Source organism: Manis javanica, chromosome 11 (assembly GCF_040802235.1).
Source record: "Manis javanica isolate MJ-LG chromosome 11, MJ_LKY, whole genome shotgun sequence".
Lineage (NCBI taxonomy): Eukaryota > Metazoa > Chordata > Mammalia > Pholidota > Manidae > Manis > Manis javanica.
This window is the reverse complement of record NC_133166.1, coordinates 15,590,555-15,607,482: the sequence shown is the minus strand read 5'-3', so window position 1 is coordinate 15,607,482 and position 16,928 is coordinate 15,590,555. Positions and strand designations below refer to the sequence as shown.

At 40.8% G+C, this 16,928-nt stretch overlaps 1 long non-coding RNA gene across 1 annotated transcript in view; it reads left to right on the top strand.

The window, feature by feature from the left end:
• Nucleotides 1–920: 920 nt before the first annotated feature.
• LOC140844178 (uncharacterized) overlaps nt 921–16,928 on the top strand; it is a 38,388-nt gene continuing 22,380 nt past the window's right edge. The window contains exon 1 of the long non-coding RNA XR_012122385.1: nt 921–1,001. This is a non-coding gene — a long non-coding RNA (uncharacterized lncRNA). The remainder of the gene's footprint in view (nt 1,002–16,928) is intronic.

Sequence of the window (16,928 nt, the reverse complement as noted above, 5' to 3'; positions counted from 1 at the left end):
TATTCTTTCATCTTGCTATTATTTCAGCCCACATTGTTCAACATCTTTTATGTGCAATCACAGCAAGGGCTGGGGATTTCTCCATGTGTAAGACATACTGTCCCCTACAGGGGAGGCCAGCAAAACCATGATTTAATAAGCATATATTAAGATGCTCTGTGCTGTGCTAAGCATTTCATGTATAATATTTCATTTAAAAAATCACAATAACCCTGTGATGAAAATTTTTTGTTATACCATTTTTAGAGATGGGAAAACTGGGACTTAGCTTAAGTGAATTGCCTAACTAACAGTTGGTTAATAGTAGAGTCAGCCTGAGAATCCAGGTCCTTTATAAAATGCAAGTCTTCATACCCAACCACAGGTTATATGCCAAACAAGTGCAGTCCTGTTAAAATACAGTTTATTTGATATGGAGACTAAGATTCTGCTTTTCTAACAAGCTACCAGGTGACACCTATGCTTCTCATCCATGAACCACATTTTGAGCAGCAAGGGAATGAGGACCTGTCTGTCCTATCAGAACCTATCTCCCTCTGTTCTTTCCTAAGCAGGGCCTAAATTTCACTCAGTTTCCAGTCTGCCCACTACAGCCCATGTGACTCAGGAAAATTTAACTCTATCTCCAGCTCCAGGACGTATCTTGATCACATTCCTGTGCTATCCAATACTGTAGCCAGTAGCTATTTAATTAATTGAAATTAATTAGAATCAAACCTTTATTTACTCAATTGCACCTGCAGGTTTCAAATGCATTATAGCCACATGTGGCCAGTAGCTGCTGTATCGGCCAGTGAAGAATGGTGTGTTTACTCATCGGAGAAAGTTCAATTGGACAGTGCTGAGAAACTAGATCACCATGGCAGTTCTACACCTATTGTTCTAGAACCCTGCTTTTAAAAGCATGGCATTCCCCTGGCAACTACTATTGGCCCACACATGCATAGTTTGGCTAAGTTGGCTCAAGATGGTTGAAGAATAGGACTATAATCCTTGGCTAGGTGAGTAATTTCCTTTTTCTTTCTGTGTCTGCTAAATTAAAGAAGAGAATTTGTGTCCTTAGTTTCTGCTAACAATCTCTGTGGCCTTTAACAAAAGGAGGATGAAGCAGGAGCCCCGGTGGACCTTCACTAGGGGACCCCTTTTCTTTCTGCTTCCCGTTACATGAGATAATCAATCTCCTTATGAGTCAAAGCATGTTGAGTCTTGTTTCTGTTGCTTAAGGCTACAAGATACTTGATAGACACCTGTAATCTAAGAATTTGCAAGTCCATGGTATAGGTGCAGGGCAAAAGATAAAGCAAGACAAAAAAGGTATGGTTATTCCTCTCAAGTATTGCTTAGTTTCATGTGAAAGACATCTCATGAAGAAAAATACCTGTAAGCAGAAGACTGTGAGACAGGGGAAAATTGTTGCTGTGGGTGTGTGGAGAAGGAAAAGTCTCTTCTTTGGGAGTGAAAATCTAGGAAGGCTTCCTAGAGGAGGTGATATTTCAGCAGGGTATTAGAATAGGTAGATTTTAAGGCAAAGGTATGAGTGAGGCCAATTTTAGAAGAGGAAATGGCATGAGAAAGGTGAAGAGGTAGGAAAGGGCAGAGGATTTCCATGAAAACGGCAAAGGCCCGGCCACTGTGTTTGACATTATAGACTACATGAAACTAAAATAGAGCAAGGCTGCCTTGCTTCTAAGTGCATGAATCTTCGTGGACTAGCCTCCTTATTTGTTTAGCATGTTGTAGCATTGAAAATGTGTTAACAAGTATGTTTTTGTTGTCTTGCTTTGTTTGCAGTATTGCTACAATGCACAGAAGCTAGGCCTCGAGGTGAAACAAGGCCAGGGCCAAAGACTCATAAGTGGCAGAGATAAACCTTGAATCCACACACTTTGGGCTCCTGATCCTACTGCTTTGTGGCCACAAAAAGTGCTGAGAGAGACCTTCTCCATTCAACAGTGACAATCTCACTCAGTGTTCAGTTTTTAGTGTCCTGGTATGGGTGAAAGATTATTTGGTCACCCTACCATCCCTGTAGGCATGACAAGAAGCAGTTTCCAGGCACTTTCCACTGAGTCTACAGGCCAGGACAAAGTGTTCACATCAGGCTGTGAACAGGATTTTATTGTTTTAGCCAATGGTTTTTTTCCTTCAATTGTCAGTAAAGGGGACTAACCTGACCTGAACATTATGATTTCTTTCAAAGTGTTAAAAAAAAGTGTTTGTATAGTTTTTGTATATACGTGTGTGTATGGTAGGTGAACAGAGAGACGCACAGAGAAAGGAAGATGTTTACAACAAATATGTCACAATGTTAATGTAAAACCAGGTAAAAAAAGAAAAGTACTGTTTTTCAACTTCTTTTGTAGATTTGAATACTTTAAAAATGTAGGACAAAAGATAACCGAAAAGGTAATGTGGACAGAATTACTTGGAGCAGAGCAATCAAGTCAGCAGGGCTCTCATGCAGGCAACTAGAAGCTAATAAGATTGCCCTTTACACTCCCAGCCTGGTGGACCTGTGTGCCAATCGCATCTGTCAAGTGTCTGACCCACTAGAGTTACACAAGTAATTCTAGGTCCTTCTCAGGGTTTGCTTGTCCCCTTTGACACCAGCTGGCCGGTAAAGAGTTTAGCGCAGCCACCTCTACTTTGCAGGCTTGAATCTAATTGTCCACTTTCTCAGCCTGCTGCCCCTGATACATATAACCTGGAAATTCATTTGGCCTGGTTCCAAAGCCCATTGCATACCCCTAGATTAGGTTTTCTGATAAGGACACACCAACTATAATTATATCTAAGCCTGAGTAACCACTTGGAAAAAAAAATGCTAAGTGGTAATCATAGAATACAGATCCTGGTGTTGGAGAAGTCTGGGAGGAGATCTGGATTTGCTGTGTTTTAAGGGCAAAGTGACTGATCAAAGCCTGGCTCGGGGGCCCCTGATTCCAGACCCGGTGACAACAGATGGAGTGTGAGGGTGTAGCAGCCTGGGAGCCACACAGGACAACCACATAGGTTTGGAGCCCCAGTGAGTTGACTCTTGCTCACAAGGAAGAGGAGAACTCAGGCTTCTTCTGGTTGGGAGATTAAAGAGCAGAAGGGTCCACAGCCACCACAGGCCCCTTCAGAGGAGCACAGAGGCTGGGGGAGGGTGGCAACTGGCTGATGCTAGCTGCATGGAATAGAAACCATCCTAAGTGAAGCAGTCAGCTTTATTAGCAAAGAGCATTTGGGTTGAGATTCTTCAGTCCTCCCCATCTCCATTATGAGAGATTGGAACACAGAATAATGCAGAGCAGGGAATGGCCAACTTATCTAAATGTTAATGACAATAATTACTGGCCTGGAGAAAATCTTTTAGTTCCACTGAAATATTGCACAAACATCATTGGGAGGATTTGTGGGGGGTTAGCAGTTCTCCTAGCAATGAGGGGCCTTTATGAGGGCTAGCATGACTTCCCAGAAGAGAATTAACCCTTTGTGCCTTTGTGAGCTGAATGGGGGGTCAGTGGCGTGGGATTGTCTAAACATGGCAGCAAAGGAGAGAAGGGATGTACTGTGAAGGTCATGGTGGCAAAGGCTAAAATAAATGAGGCCGGGTAACTACGGCAGTGTGGATAACCCAGACTATGTCCTTGACATTTATCAACCCATCTCCCATTTACTGTGCAAGGCTCACTCAGCTGGCAAACTGTCAGCTTATTTGAGATGCTTTTACTTACGGGAAAGGTTAGAGAGCAGAGAAGAAGTAAGCATGGGAGCAGCGGGGAAGCGGACAGGTGTACAGCTAGCCAGTACGGAAGTAAGAAAGTGGCCTGGGTTGTAGTGAAAGAGAAGGCCTTGTAGGAGAGCCTGACAACAAAGATTTTTACCATGTGGGGTCCGGACCAGCTGCGTCAGCTTCACCCAGGAACTTGTAAATGCATATTCCCAGGCCCTGTGCCAACACCCAGGGAGTCAGAAGCTCTGAGAGTAGGGCCCAGCCATCTGATTTTGACAAGCCCTCTGGGTGATTTTGATGCATCCTAAAGAAAGAGAATCATAGGTGACACTCAGCTTCTCCAGTTGCTAAACGGGGACAGAGGTGGCATCAAACCCTGAGGTTCAGAGAAGTCAAAAGAAGATACAGGGACTAATAAAAATATCTTTCTCACAAGTTTTTGGCAGAAGCGAGGCAGATGAACATGAATGGACAAGGCAAGCATGGCAGGAATAAGCACAGAGCAGTAGGCACCACGCATGCTCTGGAAGAACAGCGCCGCGGCCGCGAAGGGCAGCTCGGAGTTCTTCCCACGGCTGCGGTGCTGACGCTGAGTCACCCGTGAGCAGGGCTGGGGTTCAGGGTGGCAGAGACTGCTCTTCTGTATACATTTTCTTCTTCGTTTTTAATGGAAAATCTGCCTCCTCCCACATTTTTCCTAGGCAGCCATGCATCACAGGAGAAGACTAGGTTACATTTCTTGGCCACTTCACATGTAGACATAGTCAATGGGATTTAAAGGTGAGTTGTTAGAACATTTTGCAAGGTGTCTTCAGTGGATACACTTAGATGGTACGTCAAATTTTTCTTTTTCTATCTTTTTTTTGCTTTTCTTGGTTTTACTTTCTGTATGAGATGTGGGATGTGATGGCTGGGGTTCCACTAGCCATTCTACATCCTTGAGATTAGAAGCTGCTTGCTAGGAACTGTGGACAAAAGGATAGAAAAATTGGTGTTCCTGGTCCATTTGTGAGGGCAAAACCAATCAGTTGCTGGACAGTCCATCACCAGGAAGTTTTTTTTTCTTTTTTCTTCATGTGAGAGAATAAACTTTTACATTTTAAGCCACTGTAATTGGGCCTCTATTACTGTCAGTTAAAAACAATCCTAACTCATACAGTCAGGAAGGTCATTCTGGACTAAGAGAGCAGTGGGGGCAAATGCACAGAGTTGTGAACGTAAATGGCTCGCTTGGAGAATGGCCATGAGCTCAGGGCAGTGAACAGTGAGGTTTATAGATCAATGCGGAGGGAGGTGAGGCAGCATGAGCCGTCGGGGATGGTAGGAGGAGACAATGGAGACTTATTAAAGAAAGTTGGAAGGGTGTCAGTATCCTAGTTGTCTTTTTTAATGTGTATCTTAAAGTTAAAGAGTCTCCAAGTGAATTTTTCATCCACTATTGTTTTCCTTTCCAAGACTTCTCATTCTGTGAATGGTTCCACCATTCACTCAGTTCCACAAACCAGAACATGAATGGCACACAAGATCCCTCTCCTTGTCCCCAAAGTCCAGAAGTCACCAGATTTCAACAAGTCATCTCCTAAAACTTGCTCACACTCCCCCCTTTACTCTCTTCTATAACCAGCACCTGATTCCTTCTCCACCCTCTCCAGTTAAAGTTCTGTGACAGCTTCTTATTTCATCAACTTGTTCCCAGATTGAAATCTTCTTCTCCAGGCTCCACACTATAACCACAGTGACAATTAAAAAGGCAAAATTTATCTCAGCAGTTCCTTGCTTAAACCCTTCTATTTCAAAGAATTCCCCACAGTGGTGTTCCAATGGGATTCAAATAGATATTGAGAGGGGGAGAAAGAAATATTTGTATGTTTTAGAGATTTTTATAAAGTGTTGGAATTCAACCAAGTTAAACTAAGTTAAGGAAATTAAGTTATCCTTACTTTTCTGCAGCTTTAGTAAGCCGATGTGCATCATGGACCTTCAAACAATAAAGAATCATTTAAACTTATTTGTCTTTGGAACCTGTTCTAGAGGTGAATCTTGTGAGAATAGGGAATTGCCAGCCAGCATCACAAAGGCCATGCTCCTTACCCTGGCCTCCTAGTTAGGCCTCTGCATTCACAACCTTACTGTCACTGCCAAGCTCGTCAAACCACTCTCCCCACTCCACCCCGCATATGGTCCTAATCTTGCAGCCACCTCTAGCCATGCTGTTGTCTACTCAGCATTCCTGAAGACACCATTCACCATTGTCTTTTGATTTTGCTATCCATCTACTTGAAATGTTCTTTCCCCATCTCCAGTATGTTGATACTCTTCCCTTGAATGAGTGAGTCCAAAAGTCATTTCTTCTTGAAATTCTCCTAGATCCATTCCTCAGAGTTGAAAGGTGAAAATTTTAGATCCCTCCTTTACCCTCAAATTTCTTTATTCTTAAATTGTGTATTTTTACCAGAGAACTAACTACATGACAAGATTAGGTGTACACTAGTAGGTTTCTTGTACAAGTAGGCTGGGGGCATCTTGAAGCTGAGGAATGCGCATATCTATCTGTCATCTATCTATCTATCTATCTATCTATCTATCTATCTATCTATCTATCTATCTAATCTATATCTATCATCTATCTGTCCATTCACCTACCTGTCTACCTGCCTATCCATCCATCCATCCATCCACAATGAGTCATACACATAGTGCTCAAATGAAATATTTTCAATAAAATGTCATATATATGTTAACCTAGGAAAAACCTATCCATATTGTAAATGCAGTTTAGGGTAGAATTGCACACAGGTACAGTAGCTCTATAGTAGTATTTTTTTCCCCAAAATTTTCAGGCCCACACACTTCAGGTAAATAGTGAAGAAAAAACTGTTTTTATGGGGGCAAAATGTTTTCTCTTCTCCTTTCTCCAACTTTTCCATCTCAATACTCAACTGTTCATTTAGCAACATACTCGCTCTGGATGTCACATTCCTCTGGATGGGAATCATAATGCATCTGTGTGTGCACCTTAATTCCTGTCACTGTGTCCACGGCTAGTGGCAGCTCTGTCATGTTCCCTGGTCCTCTAATCCTACTTTGACTTTCCCTTCTAAACCAGCTTTATAAGCCACTGGGTCTAGAATCCTTTCCTGCTCTCACTAATTCTTTCTGAGGACCCTTTATACCTGCCACCATGTTTAACCTATGCATATATTCCACCTTTACAATATTATAAGGAATATAGGAAGATTCTGATAAAGACTTTGCTACAGGGTAAAATATCTGTGTTCCCACCAAAATTGTATATCGAAATCCTTACCCTCAATGTATGGTATTTGGAGGTGGGAGCTTTGGGGGATAACTAGGGTTATGAGGACATGAGGGAGGAGCCCACATCATGGGATTAATGCCCTTACAGAAAGAGGAAGAAACCAAAGATCTCTCTCTGCATGCACACATCACAGACACCAACAGGACGAGGGCCCTCACCAAGAACCTCACCATGCTGGTACTCTGATTTCAGACTTTCAGCCTACAGAAGCATAAGTAATACATGTGTGTTGTTTAAGCCACCCAATCGATGGTAGTTGGCTATCATAGCCCAAAGTCTGACTGGAACAGACATGGCTGTGCACATGTGGGTGAAATTGAAATATTTCCAGAATCTCTTGCCTGCCTTTAGTGCATCTGCATATCAATAGGTGTTTCCAAGGGGTGGAGTGAAATAGTCCATCTCCATATCAATAGGTAATTACAAGGACATGTGAGGGTTTATCTGGACCAGAGAGGTTGGGTGAAAGTCTCTTCTGCTGCAGCCTGGTGAAGAGAGAAATGAGATGACTGCTTGTAAAAAGTAATTGGGTTTCTTAACTTTATTTCTCCCTTTAACTGATTTAACTACCCCCAGAGTTACAGCACATCTATTATAACTAAGTAATCAGAACACACAAACCACTTGCTTTAGTGTTATATCATACCAACTTTCCAGAAGGGTCATCCTGAAGCTTTACTGAATAAAGAGCACCCAATGTTGAAAAACTAGAAGGAAGGAGAAAGAGAATAATAGGGAGCATACAGTTGTTTAATGTTACTGTGTTTATAAAAATAAATGCAAAAATTTGATTCCTTCTTCTGGACTGCAAATGCAATGAAATAGGAATTTTTTTTTCCTTTACTTGTAACTCTTTTTTTAAATCTTTATTCTATGTATAGTTTGTGCTGTATTGTGGTTTATAATCACTCATCAAATATTTTTAAACACCTAATGTTCCAAGCCCTCAGTAAGATCAACTGTGGCTGTTTGCTTTTTTAGAACAAGTTGAATGGAAATGACTGAAGTGAATGTGTTTCTAACTTCTTCCTATATCTCTTCTTATTCATGAAATCAGCCTGAAAACTAATTCAAAAGATAGTATAACTTCTACCTACCTTTCCTGTTCCTGCTAAAATTGTGGCACTACCCCAAAGTTTTCCCTTCCCTTAAAAGCTATAATCAATGTTTTCTTGCCTTATTCTACTACTGCATTTTCTTTTTACTTATCTTAATCATGTATTGCAGCACCTCTTTTATTGTTCTCTGTTTTACTTGTTCTGGGTGCCTCATGTGCCCCACCTTATGCCCTTCAGCCCCTTACTGTGACTTGAGGCACTCACAAGCCAGGAGTGCCCTGGTCATCCGCACTGGGCATCTGCTTTTTCCTGGGGTCTTCTCGAATGCCCATGGCACTTGGCACACATGTCCTGGAACCATGGGAGAGCTAGCATGCTATAGGCAACCCTTAGCCAGTGGTGGAGGAGGGACTGGTAACTAGGCTCCCTTTCAGCCTCACAAGCCTGTCATTCGGAGACATGGTCTATACCACTTTTTAGAGGGGCACAGTGGATCTGAGTTCCAGTTGCCCATAGGGGGACCAGCTTGATAGCACACACTCACATTAGATTTGACTACATGTCTCTTTTACTGTTCTCAGTACTCAACCTCTATCTCTGGGTCACTCACATAGTTAGGTGCAAGCCCTTTCTCAGGCTGCAAAGTTTTGGTGAGAGGAGCACCCAATCTGAAACTTTTATCCGCTTCACCACCAGGTTTTCAGCTCCTAAAGGGAAAAAGTTTCTGTGATGTATACAGCCCAGCTCCGAGAACCAGACCTGGCACTGATTAGGTGCTCCAAAATATCAGCTGAACTTACTGAACAAAACCTGGGAGGTCTGTGAGGGCATAGACAGCACTCTTAATCCATCTGTTTATTTTGCAGGTATATTGTGTGCCTTCCACATGCTAGGCAGTGCTCTGGCCGCTCCTGGCAGGGGTGCACAAGAAGTCCACACAAAGTAGAAATTGCCTTCTGGAGTGAGAAAACATGCCAATGAATGTGTGGTACATGAAATGGTAAAAGAAAAAAAGAACACTATGGAGAAAATAAATCAGGAAGGGGTAGTCAGTTAACAGGGAAGATTTAGCTTTATATAGGAGGATTAGAGAGGGTCATACTAGGGCATTTTAGAGACATCTGAAGCCAAGGTGGGATGTCATAGGGAGAGTGGAAATTCAGGGCCCTGAGACAGGTCTTCTTCAGTCCAGGAAGACCAGTGTCTGAATTAAAAAAGATAGGGAAAGATGAAGAGGTGATGGGGTGTGACAAGTGCCAGAGCAGAGGATCTCACAGGTCCTTGTAAAGCATTTGGCTTTTACTCTAAGTGAAATAGACAGACATTGGAGAAATTTGGGCAGAAGACTGCAATGATTAAATGTGCACTTCAAGGAGTTATTATGTTGCATTGAGAACAGACAGAAGGAGGTCATGTGGGAAGGAGTCTCTTCCACGGATTAAGAGACTGTCCCAGTGATCAAGGCAACAGATGGGACTCACTTGGTCCAGAGGAGTAGAGGAAAAGTAAATGAGGAGCAGGTATATTTTATAGATAGGAACACACAAATTGGCTGATGGATTGGATGTTTGGTGTAAAAGAGAAGAATCAGGGATGACTCCAGAGATCTTACTTGAGCTCCTGGAAGGATAGAGTTGAGATTTTCTAAGAGGAATGGACTGTAGTATGAGCCAGATTGTGAGGTGGTGGGAGTAAGAAGCTCAGGGCTGGAACTCTTAATTTTGAGATGCCTTCAGACAGCTACATGGAGATGCCAATTGAGCAGGTATACCCACAAGTCTGGAGTGAGAGTTCAGACCTGACCTAGAGATGTAAATCCATGACGTGGTGGAGATGACACTTAAAACCATTTAACTGGATCATGTCAGCTAGTGATAACTGTGGGTAGAAAGTAGACGACATGGGAGAAATGAGCTCTACAATATACCAACGTTCAGAGAGGTACGGGGTGATGATGACTTATCGAGGAAGCGAGTGAGTGAGTGAAGAGGAGAGATTAATGTCCTAAGAAGGAAAGTGAAGAAAATGTTCCCAGGAACAGTATGTCAAACGCCGCTGGAGATTAAGTAAGGCAGGGACCAAGAAATGGCCTCTGGGTTATCAAAACTGCAGTTACTAGTGATACCAGTAGGCCCTTTTCTGATGGGGGGGTGAAGATGGATATCTGACTGAAATGAGTCAAAAGAGAATGAGAGAGGGATTGGTGACCACATCTTAATCATCTCTATTTCCTTGGAGTTATAGTCTATTGTATGTAATGAATATATGTCATGAATTGTATGCACTATAAGTTATGTGTGACCCATAAATTCATTTTAGCAACAAGGGGCTCTGTTTTAAGATAGCACATTTCCCTCCAGCATTTTCTGAATTTTAACATAATCTGGAATTTATAAATAATATTTTCCCCACCATCTCAATAATCTCTCATTTGGTGTCCATTATATCTTCAATGCAACCCTATAAACAAAATACTCTTTGTATTCTCATTTTACGGATGAGAAAATGAAGATGCCAAGAGCTTAAGTAATTTCCCCAAAGTCACATAACCATAAGTACCACCACCATCTAAGGGAAGGAAGAGCATTAAACGGGCAACTCAAGGTTTCCATTTCTTGATCCCTTTCCGCTGCTTCACCTTCACAGGCTTCCCTGATTAAGGAGTGGGGTAGCTTTCATTAGAGCTCAGGGGGTTTTATGAGCAGATCCCTGCAGAGATGAAAACCTTGGCTATTGCTACAAAATAAAAGATAGAGGGCATGTTCCTGCATCTGCCTGTTCCTGGGTTTCCTGCTGTAGGTAGGCAAATGATTTTTTTTCTCAGTCTTTCATCTGCACTTTTCTTTTAAAAGCTGGAAAGGAAAGCTTTCTTTAAGTAGAAAAAAAGTGGCATATCTTTTATGAAGAATCTGTGTGTATACATGATGTTTCATGGTAAAGCAAATAAAGCTATAAAGAAGAGAATATTGAGAGAATGTAAAATATCTTGTGTTTTGAATTTGAATTCAACATTTTCTGCTCCAAGAGATCATTTTTCTTTCCTTCTCAATTCACTAATATTAAATATCTTTCTATATGTCACTTGCCTTTTCATTAGCTCCATATCATCACATGTTAATAAAAAATCAAATGGACATTATCTCACGTATGTCCTGGTCACCTAGAATGGGATAAAACTGGGAGCCTACAACCGGGATTAAAGTTCCATTTCAGCCATTGCTCCTGTATCTCAATGGCTTTCCTTGACCTATTATAATGAGATAATTCCACAAAGTAAAATAAAGAAGAAAGTCTGTGTCTCTTTGCATCCTTATTACTCATTCCCATTATCTAGCTCCCATCCTTTTTTTCTGAGCCACTGAAATAGTCTTTGAGTATTTTCCCCACATACACTCTTGCCCTCCTTCAATCCTTTTTCTACACTGTAGTCCAAGTGATTTTATAAAACACAAAACTTGATCCTGTCATTCTTCTGACTCAAAGACTGTAAAGGAAGTTCTCCATTGCACTTAAAAAACAAATTTTGTGAACTACTCATATTTCAGCCCCTGTTTACCTCAACTGCTAACCAAATGCCATTCCTCTCATCTTTAGGAGTTTGTCTACAAGGCTTTTTTTTTTTTTCTGACTTTCCATCCATCTGTGTGGAATGCTCACTGGTCCTTCATACATTAATTAATTGCTACTCATCTTTCAGACGTCAATTCAAATTCACTTCCATAGGGTAATAGTATTTTCTGCACTCACTGCTGCCTCAGGATAGATCCATTTCCCTTGCTATATTTTCTTATAGTCCTTGCACTTCTTTGTAGCCTCTATTAAAACTGAAATTACATGTGTTATATAATAATTTATCTGAAGACTGTAATCCTTGATAGAAATCGACCTTTACAAGCTGTCATTCCCTATCACTTAGCTCCATGGCTGGTATTCAATTGGCTTTCAAAAAGTGTTTGTTGAACAAATAAATTCACATCTGTGAAATGAGAAGTGGCTCTACCTTTTTCCTTATGGGGGCCTTGGGGGCCTAGACAGACCAGATACCCTTTGAGGTACACATTCAGCTCACAGTGAGCCTCTCTCTACCCTGGAAATGATCCCCCCTTGTCTCCTGATGAAACAGATTCTCACAGAGGTATATTTTGAGGTGTCTTCTGTGTACTCACACCACAGGTGGAGGGACCCCAATTCAGCAGAAGTTTGGAATGGAGCCTGTGATTTCTCAAGGCATTCTTGACTGATTTTTGAATGGGATATGAGAAAAAACAAAAAAACACCAACACAAACTCCACCAACAGCAGCAACAAAAACAAAACTAAAATTGGAGAGGCAAAGAGTGGACATTTTCCAGAACTAGGGCAAGTAACAGAGAAAGTTGATATGCAGAAAAATACAACAATGGCACAGACTTGCAAAGAGAAGCTGAGACAGAATCAGAGGGAAAAGTCCCTGGGTTCCTTTTGACTCTCCCTGCTTCTGGCTCTGCTTCCTCTGTGAGGCTTGGCAGCCTGCCTGACCTTCAGCAGGTTCCACAAGACAGCTCTGCACCTTGTATAATAAGTTCTCCCCTTCCCTGCATAAGCCAGCTCCTCAAGGTCTGCTGCTTGCAAAGAGAAGATTCTAACAAAAAGAATATTTTAGAATACTGGTAGAACATAGTAGGCACTCAATAAATGACAATTGCTATAATTATGTTCACCTCAAATGTCATTACTCAAATGATACTTGTACTGGTTGACATTTCTTGAACATCTCCTACTTGACCAGTGCAAGGAATTTTTTTAATATACCTCATATTTTTGCATAACTCTATAAAGAGGATTTTAGATATTTTTCCTATTTCATTAAATGGTGTTCTATATGTATCTGTGTCCTTTACCATAGGCAAACATGGCAATGAGAGAGCCTCTGCCATTATTTTTTATCATTGGCACCATGAACAGCTCCTCATATATTAATATGCATGAAGTACATGTTAGTTGAGTGAATAACTGAACGGCCTTGAATAAGTTTCTAAATCCTTCTGAACCATTGTTTCTATATTTTCAACTAGGGATTTATACCTGTCATACAGAACTGGAGTGAAAAATAAAATGACAGATGTGAAAATCACCTGAAAACATCAAAATAAAATATCAATGGCTATTGACACTCTTAATACTAAGGCAGGTTCATCAACCCATCTTACAAATGAGAACCCTGAAGCCAAGGAGGTCAAACGGTATATCCACAGTTAATGAGTATTAAGTATTAAGTAGATAATTAAAAAACAAAACAAAACTGTTCTCCAAATTTAAATGTATCAAGTATGCCTTAGGCAAAATAGATCTGAAGGGAAATTTATTTTAGAAGAGGGAAAAGATGCATGTTAGTAAGATCAGAGTGTGGTAAGTCTGATAGTGGGATAAAACATAAAATAAAATGGAAAAAGATGAGCTGAGTCAAAAACAGAGAAGGAATTCAACCAGTAAGGCTGAGCTGTATGGGTATCACACCCAGGTGCCTCAGTATTGGGATTCCACTTAATTAATTGTCACAAGACAAGCCACCAAGCAGCATGTGGTCCCTACTGTGAGGGAAATTTTGGGAAAAAGCTGGGGTGGATTTTACATCCAAGGATGCACAGGGCAAATGATGCTATGATGACAGGGGGAATATAGACTTGAGTTGCTGAGCAACTCTTGCAAATACTGAGGGAGTATTTGGCTCTGAAGACCTATTCAGTGACCCAAAAGTGGATTTTTCATCAATGGAAATAAAGGAGATTATTTGATACCCATGGCCTTATCTCTTCTACTTTGCGGCCATCCACTGGCCAATGTCTATCTCTTCTGGAATATAAAAATAGTATCTCAGACTTAAAACGACACATATATATTTCTGGTCATCACTGCACCCCCAAAAACAAAATACTCTACTTCCCCTGTAGTCTGCTCCATGTCTGTAACTGATATCCTTATCTTTCCAGTATGTAAGCCAAAATTCTCCTTGATTTTTATATTGCTCCCGCAGTCAGTCTAGTAGCAAATCCTAGCAGCTTAATCTTTAAAATATAGCCACTTATCAATCATCCACTGCTACCTCCCTGGCCCCAGTCACCATCATCTCCTGGTGGGAGGCTATAGTCCCATCCTGCCTTCTGGCTTCTTCTCTTGCCTTACTACACTTTATTTAAAATACAGTGGCCAGATTGATCTTTGCAAGTTTATGAGACAATCCTTAAGCAATGGGTCTCATCTCATTTAGAGAAAATGCCAAAATTCTTACGATGCCTTATAAGACATAAGACATGCCACAATCTACCCAAACACAGCCTATATAGAGAGACGTCTCTATTGACTTGAAAGGATACTTTAACATAGTTATTTTTATTTAAGAAATAACTGATTACAAAAACAGCATGGACTTGAATATAAGCACTGTATTTTACTTCGTAAAATTGTTTTACACAGGGCTAGAGGTTAACAGTTCTGAAACCACTGTAAATATATTTTGGAACTGAGCAATTAAGTAAGTGGATGGGAGAAAGTGAGATTTCTCATTGTTAGACTTGTAGGGCTATAAATAAGCAAGAGGTAGGCGACCTACATGGTAATGAATTAGAATTGGAGACATCCATATGAACTCATATTTACATAATATAGATGGTTATGTAAATGAATATTTACAGATATGTGTATATACATGGGTTACTACATATGCATGCATTTCCTTGCTCTGAGAGCTGGGAGGGCCTCGAAGCAAAGAGACCCTGGAAACAACAGGCACACTTACTGCTCAGTCCTTGGCTGATAATACCAATCTCGGGTAAGGGGAGCAGGGTTCTTCGGGGAAATAGCTGAGTCTACGACTGGGGCTAGACTAGAAAATGAGCTTTGAGTATCCTACAGTGGCAGAAAATAAAAAGTGCTGCAACACACACACACACACACACACACACACACACGCACACATGCACGCACGCACGCACTAATGGGGATATGCCAAAATAACACAGGAAACAACTGATTGAGTTCTCAATGGCTAAAGTGGAACAATATGAGGAACAAGATAAAAATTAATGAGTACTGGATATATAAAATAAATATCCGTAAGTCCATACTAATATAAGTAATTGCTTGAGGAAGAAGAAACAAATATTTCATGTGGAATTCCAAATAACTTACATACCACCCTCAAGAAGGTGGAGCATTAACTCCCACCTCCTTAATCGTGTGTTACACATGTGACCTCCTTCAGAATGGAGAGCATCATGGGGAGAGTGGGAGGGGAGGAAGAGTAACTTCACTGTAGAGAAACTCAGCAAACAGTATTTCAACCAGGTGATCAAGTTGAATGACAGCAAGTCATGTGGATACTATGCACTCTGGATGTGATGTGATGATACGGCACTTTGGCTCTGGGATCTTCCTTCTCAAGACCCACAACCCCAGTCTGATCCTGCCAGGACATTAGACACATCTCAACTGAGGGACATTCCACAAATTATCTTACCTGCACTCCTTAAAGCTGTAAAGGTTTCCCAAGTCTAAGAAACAGTCATAGCCATAAAAGAGCCCAAGGAGACATCGTGAGTAAGCCCACAGCACCCTGGATGACATCGTGCCACAGAAAAGGGACATTAGGTAAATGAGAAAATAAGTAAATTAAAAAAAATAGAACTAAGCCAATCTGAATACATGGACTTAATTAATATAATAATGTATCAGCACTGGTTCATTAATTGTGACAACTGCACCTTACTAAAATAAGATTTTAACAATAGGGAACATTAAATGTGGGATATATAGGAAGTCTCTGTGCTATCTTCCTTTTTTTCCTGTAAATCTAATACTATTCTAAAATAAAATTTATTCTAAAACATGCAAAGGTGCCCTGATTTACACAAAATTATATGTCATTGTTTATATATACATACATAGATATCTTAAAGAATGTTCTTGAAAATATTAACAGTGATATGATTTGGGAAACTGTTTTTCAAATTTTTTTATTTCTGTTTTGATTATTTTAAAAATGATATTAAAGCAGGTGTCATTTTGTTAAAAAACTATTCTCTCTACCAGTTGACCAATCAAATTCTTGGAGGCATCCTGCCACTTTATTCCTAATGTGTATTTTTCCTTAAGAAGAATCAACCCCTTTTTGCCTTGCAGAAGAGTGTGTAGGCATCCCCAGAAAGCAATATTTTTTTTTCAGTCTGATAACATGCCCAGCTTTAGTTTTTTTCCTTTCTTTTGCGACAGTTTCTAATAGTCTGAGAGCTAATCAAAGTAATTGTTGAGTCTTGATGACCAGACCTTTCAGATGCCAAGCATTTTCTCCCAAACTGGGTTATTTAGAGTCCAATGAAGCTGGGAATAACTATATAGAGCTAGGTAATTTGGGGAGATTGGAGAATTTTCAGAAAATGTCTTTGACTTGGAAGCATGAAATTACATGCACTACAGCAGAATGAAATCAAATCAATCAGCAGCTCGGAATCTCCCAGGCTCTACAATCAGCAGGAATTTAGAAGCCTCTCACGGGGAAGGAAGCTGAGGTTTGGTGGAAAACTGGCACTGGAATGCTAAGACACTCAGCCCTTGTCCTCTGGGACATCCAGCTTTGGTAGCTCATGAGAGGTGTGGACATGAGAATACAGGTTAATCAGAGGAATGGTGGAGACACTGGAGTGGCTGCCCTAATGCCCAATCCTCTATCCTATACTTCCCTGTCAGAATCACTCAATGGATCCTCATTTCCTTTTGGATAAAGTACGAACTCCTTAGAATGGAATGGAATTTTCTTGAACATCCTATCCTTCGCTCTTTCTTGAACTTATTTTTATCAC